Source organism: Pyxicephalus adspersus, chromosome 3 (genome assembly GCF_032062135.1).
Source record: "Pyxicephalus adspersus chromosome 3, UCB_Pads_2.0, whole genome shotgun sequence".
Classification (NCBI taxonomy): Eukaryota; Metazoa; Chordata; class Amphibia; order Anura; family Pyxicephalidae; genus Pyxicephalus; species Pyxicephalus adspersus.
The window spans coordinates 80,136,434-80,145,187 of NC_092860.1; positions in this window are offsets into that span (position 1 = coordinate 80,136,434).

The following is an 8,754-nucleotide window of genomic DNA, read 5'->3' on the forward strand; positions in this document are numbered from 1 at the left end:
GACCGCTATACTCTGCTTATCCAATAAGATTTTATGCATTAGTTCTGCTCTAAATATTTTTTTCTGCATACCCGGATAAGGGTTTAGTTAAAATCTAAGGGACTTAAAGTTAGATGGAGTAGTGCCACATTTTTGTAGGTATGTGCTAATATCTGTAGGTATAATATGCATACTTGTTGACTATGGCAGAAGCTCACAACCCACCAACAATTTAAGTTCTGCTTTGTTTTTTGGGTAAGGTGCTAGTGAAAAGTTATGTAGGTTGTGTCGGGTGAAGAATCTGTATTTTGTAGCAATGCTATCTCCTTAATAAAGTTTATCAATCAAGAAATAAAAAATGCATAAAGTAAATAAAAACTGTAAATAAACTATATATATATATATATATATATATATATATATATATGCTTATAAAATACAAGGGGAGGTAACTGTTACTTTTCTTGGAGAGGAGGGGGAAAATACTAAATGTTCAAATGTAGCAATTTTATTATTTGCAGTGATACAGGGCCATACATACGAGGGGGTGCTGAGAAGTTCCTGGCTTTGCCCAGAAAGAAGAGAGCCAGAGTTATAAAATAACACATTTATTCAACATATTCCCCCTTGAGACTGGTGCACTTGGTACAGTGTAGTTGCAGCTTTTCTAGACCATTCAAAAAAAAAGTCCTTTGGATGGGCCGCAAACCAGCTCTCCAGCCAACCAACAGCATGTTTGACGTCAGAAATGTCCTCAAAACGTTGCCCCTTCAGGTGTTTCCTCAAATTCAGGAACAGATAATAGTCTGAAGAGGCCAGGTCAGGTGAATAGGGGGGATGGTGGACCAATTGGAAACCCTGGGTGTTCAATTAGGCACCCACAACGTTGGACGCGTGCGCAGGTGCATCGTCCTGCAAAAAAAGGATCCCTTTGGTCAACTTTCCACAACGTTTCGTCTTAATTGCCTCCTTCAGCTGGTCCAGGAGGTTAGCATAATACTGTCCTGTGATACTAGAGCCCTGAGGTAGGTAGTCCACCGTCAGAATACCCTCTTTGTCCCAGAAAATGGACGCCATGACTTTTTTGGAGGATATCTGAGTCCGGAACTTCTTCGGCCACAGGGACCTACTGTGGCACTATTCCTTGGTTTCAGGATCAAAGATGTGGAGCCAGGTTTCATCCTCAATCACTAACCTAGCCAAAAAGTCCTGTGCAGTTTCAAAATGGGCCAAAACGGCTTTGGATGCTTCAACTCGTTCTTTCTTCTGATCACTATTCAAACAATTCGGCACCCACTTTGCTGAAAGCTTGCGCATGTCTAGGATAGTGGTGATAACAAAACTAACACGCTCCCGTGAGATGTCAAGTATCTTTTTTGCGGATATTAGCCGGAGTTCAATAATCAGCTCATGGACAGCATCGCAGGTTGCCGGAGCGGTCGAGCTTGGGGGCGCCCACGGCAGGGCTCATCTTCAATGGTGAAATGAGTTTTTTGGGATCACAAAGGTTTTCATTTGTATTTTAAAAAAGCTGACCTTGCATGCAGTCCAGTTAGTATATAGTTTATAGTTCATAGGCTACTAAAACAGAGACTCCACTACTCTCTAAGAGGCAAATGACATTTAATACAGATAAATGTAAAGCTATGCCTTTGGGGCTAACAACATGCATGCTTCATACTGTCTAGGGGGTATACATTTGCGGGAGTCAGAAATAAAAAAAGGATCAGGGGGTTCTGGTAGATCAGGGGTCGGCAAACTTTTTGGACTACTGGGCCATTTCAGGAGATCAAGAAGGCACATTAGTGTGTCTTCTTGACCTCCTGAATTGGCCCAGTAGTCCAAAAAGTTTGCTGACCCCCAGTCTCAGTCTTCTGCTCATCGGTGGTGTAGTCTATGTACGTGTGCGCGTGCTTGGCTTGAAAGTGCTGTTGGTGTCGTGGCACAGAAACACAGGGCTTTGTTGTCGGGCTGGACAAAGAATAATTTGTCAGTCCATTCGAGGTTGAAGATATGATGTTCGAGGTCAACCTGATTTCGCGCCTGGGTCGGGTGTCATAGGATGAAGAACCCAAAAAAGAAGACAAAGACGGCGGTGCCCGGAGCGCCGGCTCTGGGACAGTTGTCGGGATGACGTGGGACCAGATGCCGGACACCCCCGGAGTGATCAGACTGCCCTGTGGGATTGAAGGGAAGTGTGTTTTTTTTGTGTTTTGAGTATAGTTTCTCTTTAAAGGTGTCCTAACAGATGTCTGCATTATTTTGCAATAAAAGTAAAGGAACTCACTGTAAATTTAAAATTAAAACTTATTCCTAATTATGATGACATACATTTATTGTAAACTTAGATGCACTGCCATAAACCTATTCTATAGTTAGGTGCTGTGTGGCCAAGCATACTGTGCTGCTTTTCAATTAATCCCTTACCTCTAGACCACTGCGCTAACCAGACCTAACCACAGGTTTCTTCACATTTTAGACATTTGTGAACTTCCTTATGGCAACAGTTTGGGGAAAGTCATTTGTCTTTCAATATTACCATACCCTTTTGCTAAATCTAAAAAAATGCAACTTCTTTGTTGGTGCAAGTGGTCTGCATAAAGTCCTCCCAAACATCAGTACCTAACATGCTTATATAGGAGTGATGGTAAGGTATAGATTTCAGTACCCATTAAAAACATTTCTAATAAAGGGCCCGATTACTACAGCTCTCCAAGACTGGTGAAGATAGACTTTCATGGGAGAACCTGGGTGATCCAGCAAACCTGCAAAGCATCTGGTCAAGAATTAAAAACATTTGCCAACTAATAGCATATGATTTTTACAAAATCCACTCCCTGATGGTCTATCTTCTCCAGTCTTGTAGAGCTTTAATAAATCAGGTCCGGGGTGTGTAACTAGTCTAGTGAGTCTAGTGGGCAACATTATTAGTGTATCAATATATGCACATAGTATATTAGTTAGGTCTACCTAACAACCCAGTCAAACATTGACATATACTTTATTCTTTGTACTTTCACTGTAAAGCTGACTTGCCTAGGGTATATGTTTGTCTCTCCAGATTTCACTACCATTAGCTCTCAACATTACTAAACTTTAAGTATCGGTCTATGGACCGGTAAATTACATTAGAATGACATTGCAATAACATTAATTTTTGGAATAGAAGTCTATAATTTCTGACAGTGATGATAGAGTAAAATAAAAGAATGCATATATTACTTTTTTCTACAGAACTAGACTCTGAGGGAAACATTTATGCATTATCTCTTTTCCTTAAACACAACCAAAGCAGTAGACTTGCCGGTGGCTAAAGCAGCTTAGTATTCGTGTGTCCCAGATATGTCCACATGTATTTATCATCACACTGCTACACTTTAGCTTTTCATTCTCAAATATCTCTTTGCCAGTTACTGTAATCCAGTAGCGCAAATAAACCGTCTTCGTGTCTTCAAAAATGCATTGCGATGGAAATGGTTCCACTAGATGTTTAAGGTATTGGTAAAGTGCACAGAAACATTTTGTTTGATTTTACATTATATAAAACAAGGTCAGACTGGAGTTAAATAGTTGGCCAGGCACGCAATAAAGTTTGATTTAGCTAAAGGTAAATTAAATAGTGGCAGAAATGCTCTAGTTATGTATTGTGTCTTCAAGCCCCCGGGTACAAGGTCCTTTCTGGCTAATATAAGGCTATTGGCTACTTATTTATGCTACACTTTACTAGAAATATGAATAATGTATTTCATCCTGCAGTCTTAAATAAGAAGGAATTTAGAAAGAATAATACTATTAGGAGAATGTTTTACAGCCTTTAAAACTGCACTACCCAAGATCTGACTTCTTGTCGAGTAATAGTCCAGGTCCTGGTACTTTCACATCTCAACATCTCCAAAATCTGCCCCTACCTGTCCGTAGAGACCACTCAACCACTTATCATCTCTCGTTTGGACTACTGTAACATCCTCCTCTCTGGTATTCCACCAACCCGACTCTCTCCTCTACAATCTATTATGAACGCTGCAGCCAGACTTATCCATCCTTCCCACCGGTCCTCTTCTGTTTTTTTTCTGTAGTTCGCTTCACTGTCTTACATTTCACCTGAGACTTAAATTCAAGCTCCTGTGCCTTGCCTTCAAATTCCTCCGCAGCACCATCCATGCCCTACTATCGGACCTGGTAGAAAAATACTCCCCTAGCCACTCTTGTTGCTCCTCCAATGACCTACTAATGACTTCTTCACTCATAACCTAGTCACTTGCAAGAATTTAGGACTTTTCTAGAGCTGCCCCGGCTCTCTGGAACTCTCTTCATATTCGGCTTGCTCATAATTTTTGCACATTTTTAAGAGCTCTTAAAACCCATCTTTTCAAACTTGCATACATACCTGCTTCTGTCCCTTAAACCCGCACTACTGCCCCCCCCCCCCCCCCCCCTTTTGTGTGCTACTTCTCCCTCCTCTTAGATTGTATGTTCTTCTGGGCAGGGTTCTCTCTTCCTCCTGTGTCATTGTTTGTATCTATCTGGTTTCTTATCCCAACCTTTATATCAAAGGGTACATTTACAGACATAACACACTGGGAAGAATACAGGAATGTTCTCTGGTTACACTTTTTGAAATATATATATATATGCCAGTGTTTCACTTTCATGATATGCAGTGATAAAATTATTTATTATTAATAGTCTTTTGCACTGGTTTTGGTAAGATTGTATATAGGTTATTCTAATTTATTATGTATTACCTGCCTTATGTGTTATCTGCCTTGGAAATTTATTATTTTGTCATTCCTAAAATAGGTTTGATTTTTACCCCTTGCCTGTGCTGTTCTGAATGATTTACAAGTCATTATCACAAATCATTATTGCAGGACACCAACATTAGCTTATTTTTAAAATAATTCAAATAATATGGTGTAAACACTCTAGCATAACCAAAACTTAAATGTATTTTTTACCACCTTGCATTCTGTGATTTGTTGCCATACTTCTTTGCATACCAATTCAGCATTATATTGGGGTTAACAAAAAACAAATCATTAACTTATCATTACCTGCCACAAATTACAAACTCCAATATGTAAATCCCAGGAGAGTGAAGATCAAGCTGTTTTAAGTTTGTGTTTGTCCATTCTGAAGCCTTGTTAAATTTTCTTTGTCTCAATACAATGACCCATCAATACTCTGTTGAAACTTTATGGCTAAATAAGAGTCAGTACCTATTAATGTACTCAAATCTTTAGGTGAAATTTATTCAGAATTCAAGTTTTAAAAATGAATCAGATGCAAATACACAAGATTTTACAGGAATCGTTTATCTAAATTTACTTTTTCTAAAATTACCTAATGACAACTGTGCATGCAGTATTGTACTCTACAGTATTTATGTCTGATCCCAAACAAGTATATCATTTAAGAGTTTTGTGACAGATCGGTTACTCTAGAAGTTTAGAATTAGTATAAGAAGGAGCAAGAGAACTCTACAGAATTAGTATACTTATAATAGGATTAACAATAACAGCCCCATATTCCTCTTAGTACTGCTTTTTTTTAAGTCAACAGTAACTAGACCAAAAAAAAAATGCGCTTGGATTTTCAAGTTATTATCAAGAGCCCTTACTGCCGACTGGGGTTCTTTCATGCTTGGGGAGATAGGGTCAGTACGGCTTGCACAGAAATGGTGTGAGCCCTGAGAAAGACAAAGGCGCAGAGTTGAAGCAGTAACCAGGTCCTTTCTAAAACCTCTAGTGGTGAGAATGTTGCGCTGCTGGTTACTGCCAGGTTGCGGTCCTTGGGCACACCGGTGTGGGCAGGAAGATACACGGTACCAAATCATTAGACAGAAGAATTGTCAAGGAAGGCCAGGGTCAATGCAGGCAGCAAGCAAGAGAGGTCAGGTCACAAGCCAGGGGTCAAAATATCAGGGATGCAGGAAATAGACACCAGTGACACAGGGGCCACTGCGGACACAGGGAACACAAGAGGTAATGGAAGCCACATGAAGCACAGGTGACACAAGAACAACCCTAAACAGAGAGGAACACTGGAACAGCACAAGGTAATAGTCCGGGAAACAACAGAATGGACAATTAGGGGTTACCACCAGAGCTGGACAGGGGAAACACTGAATTAAGCAACAAGTGTACAGGAACTGCTCTAGTGGGGACACTTTGCACGAATGCTGAGTGCTGTGTCTGAGCTAGCTAAATAGCCAGGGATGATTAAGAAGCTATTTCCTGATTGGCCGGTGGGATGGGCGAAACTGATAAAACTTGGGAGCACAGGCACGTCCAGAGTCAGAACTGCCCGCATGTGCAGGAGAGAGGCACCAGCGCTCTAGTGAGGAGGATATGTGTGACAGGTTCCAGTATCTAAATGTAGAATTACAAGAGGTAGGAGGAGTTGATGGCCCAACTTTCTAGCTGCACCTTGGTGAACGTAGATACTTATAGTGTGTGGTTCCTCCTTTTGGGCTCGACTTCCTTTAAGACATTTTTGTTTGTAATTTATTGATTTTTAAAGGACATCGGGCTTTTGATTGTCCCAGGTGAATGTTCCCTTTTCCTTTTTTCTCTTTCCTTTGTTCCCTCCCTACACTACTGTCTGTCACGCACGGAGAGACAGGACCACTAGGGGGTGCTATGGCCAATGGAAGGGCCAAGGCGCAGAGTCTAAGCAGTAACCAGGTTTTCTCCAGATCCTCTGATGGTGAGGATGTTGTGCAGCTGGTTACTGCCAGGTTGCCGTCCTTGGGCACACCAAGGTGGGCAAACCACGGTACCACATCACTAAGCAGAAGGGTAGTCAAGGAAAGCCGGGGTCAATACAGGCAGCAAGCAAGAGAGGTAAGGTCACAAGCCAGGGGTCAATAGCCAGGGATCCAGGAGACAGACAGCAATGGCATAGAGGCCACTGCGGGCACAGGGAACACAGGAGACACTGAAAACAGCAGGAGGTACAGGTGATGCAGGGATATCCACAGGCAGACAGGAACACAGGAACTGCACATGGAAGTTGGCTGGGAACCAACAAACTGGACAATGAAGGGTTAACACAGGGGCTGGACACAGGAAACACTGGATAAAGCAGCAGGTGTACAGGAACTAGTTCACAGAACTAGGGAGCTTGGCACTAGTACGACTTGTTGCACGAACACAAAGTGCAGTCTGTGAGCCAGCTAAATAGCCAGGGCTGATCAAGAGGCTGTCTTCTGATTGGCCAGCGGATTGGATGGAATTGATAAAGCTTAGAAACAGAGGCACGCCCAGCTTCAGAACTGCAAGCATGCACAGGAGAAGGATGTCTGCGCTTTAGTGAGGAAGAGGTAAGTGTGACATAACCCCCCCCCCCCCCCTTTACGGGGCCTCCCACGCGCCGGGGTCCAGGTTTAGTGTAGAATGAAGGAGAAACTTTTTGGCAAGAAGAGGTACTGACACATCTGTAGCTGGAACCCACGATCCCTCCTCAGGACCAACATTTTCCAATCAATTAGGTACATTAGCTTTTTGCGAGAAAACTTGGAATCCAGAATTTGATGGACTTCATATTCCTGAGAAGAATCAGGTGCAGGAGTAGCCAGCAGAGAGGGACGAGATATGCGGTTCAGGACCAGCGGCTGAAGCAGAGACACATGAAAGGCATTGGGCAGATGTGAGGGAAGACGTAACTTGTAGCAAACTGGGTTAACCTTGGCAGAAAAGGTATAAGGTGCAATGAACCGTGGAGCAAACTTCAGAGAAGGCACTTTGCAACAAATGTTTCGTGTGGAGAGCCAGTTTTTATCCCCAGAGGCGCCTTACGACAACGCCAGTCTGCAAACTTCTTGTAACGAGACGATGAGTGCTTTAGGTGTTCTGAGGTTGAAGCCCAAATACGGTTGAAGTCCCTCTGCAGGTCACTGAGTGCGGGTACATTGGCAGAGCAGGGTATAGGAGATGGAAGGCGAGGATGTTTGCACTAGACGATGAAGAATGGAGATTCCTTGGTGCTGGTGCAGACATGATTATTATGAGCATACTCTGCCCAAGGTAGCAGAGTCACCCAGGCGTCATGGTGAGCGGATACCAGGGCTCGAAGATATTGCTCCAAGGACTGATTGACTCTCTCTGCCTGCCCATTAGTCTGCGAATGAGAATTCTGCAGAGATGTCCAGGGATTTGCAGAAGCCTTTCCAGAAGCGGGAAGTAAACTGCACCCTGCAATCTGACACAATACTAGCGGGCATACTGTGAAGTCTAAAAATTTCCCTAATGAAGACTGGCACCAATGCTGCAGCAGATGGTAAAGCTGGGAGAGGCACAAAGTGGGCCATTTTGTAAAAATGGTCCATGACTACCCAAATAATTGTACAGCCATCAGAAGGAGGGAGATCCGTGATAAAATCAATAGATAGATGACACCAAGGTTCTGTGGGAAAAGGTAGTGGAAGGAGTGGGCCTGCAGGGGCACCGGTGGCAGACTTTGATTGAGCACAGACAGCACAGGCCTTGACATAGTCCTTCACATCCTTAAGAAGACTAGGCCACCAATACCGTCGAGAGAGAAATGTGAATGTTCTATGAACGCCTGGATGACCAGAAAGTTTGGAGTCATGTGCCCATCGTAACATCCCTGTGCAAAGCTGAGGTGGGACCAAGGTTTTACCTGGAGGATTCCTGGATTCAGGGGTCAGGGCTAGGATGTTGCACCTGTCTTTTCTCTACACACTTCTTTCTGTAGTGCTGTCTTTGCTTCTGATCTTTAGATGCTTCTTTGGCCTTTATATTTTACCCATTT